We start from the raw sequence: 917 nt of genomic DNA, 5'->3' as shown, positions 1-917 counted from the left end.
AATACTCTCTGACTGCAGATCAATTACTCACTACCTACACATTGCCCCGTCACGTTATCACCAACTTATATATATACCAGACTACCCCTATATCTAGTAATCTCCCCAACAATTCACGAAGGTTCGAGAAAGAAGGGCCGTGATACTAGTCACGTGACCTCGCTGACGCAACACTACTCTCTCCTTAGTATTGTTCGTCTCGAACAATAGCTACTTACAATAAACCAATAACAATAACTTAATTAAGTGTACAGAATTACAATTCAACAAAGTCTCTTAATTTTACGGGACGTATCTTCTTCCGTACTGGTCTCCGTCTCGTTGGCTTCTGCTTCATATGGGGTTCATCTGCGTCATCAGGAAATGTTCTATCATCGATAACAGTCACATCAGTGGTAGTAACTTCATCAAGAGCTTCACCGTTTCCCTTTTCAAAACTGAGTAGAGTTTCTTCTTCGACGGTGGCTTCTTCAGGTGGCACGTCTTCAGCAGCGTCATTTATTCTGTTGTAAACTTCGTCCCAACTGAAATGTCCTGGACCATGATAACGCCAAAGCCTGTTGGTATGCACCACTTTTGGCTTACCTCGCCGACCACATTTTACCCGGAAAGTCACGTCTGAGAGACGATCCACTATGTCATATGGGCCTTCCCATGGAGAAGACAACTTAGGAGACTTCCATTTGGTCTTTCTGGGATTATACAACCATATCTTGTCTCCTGGTACAAAGCTTACTTCAGTAGATCTCTTATCTCGAATCAGTAGATCTCGAATCAGCAGACGTTTTCAACTTTGAATGCACTTGATGGTGAATATCATCCATCCTTTCCGATAACACTTCCACAAATTCTGACACATTCTCAGGCAACTCTTCATAAGGTGAGTGTCCCGTATGCTTGGGTTCCCTTTTAGCACT

The sequence above is a fragment of the Limulus polyphemus genome, unplaced genomic scaffold (genome assembly GCF_000517525.1).
Source record: "Limulus polyphemus unplaced genomic scaffold, Limulus_polyphemus-2.1.2 Scaffold2000, whole genome shotgun sequence".
Taxonomy (NCBI): Eukaryota; Metazoa; Arthropoda; class Merostomata; order Xiphosura; family Limulidae; genus Limulus; species Limulus polyphemus.
The sequence above is the reverse complement of the archived record's forward strand: the minus strand, read 5'-3'. Positions refer to the sequence as shown.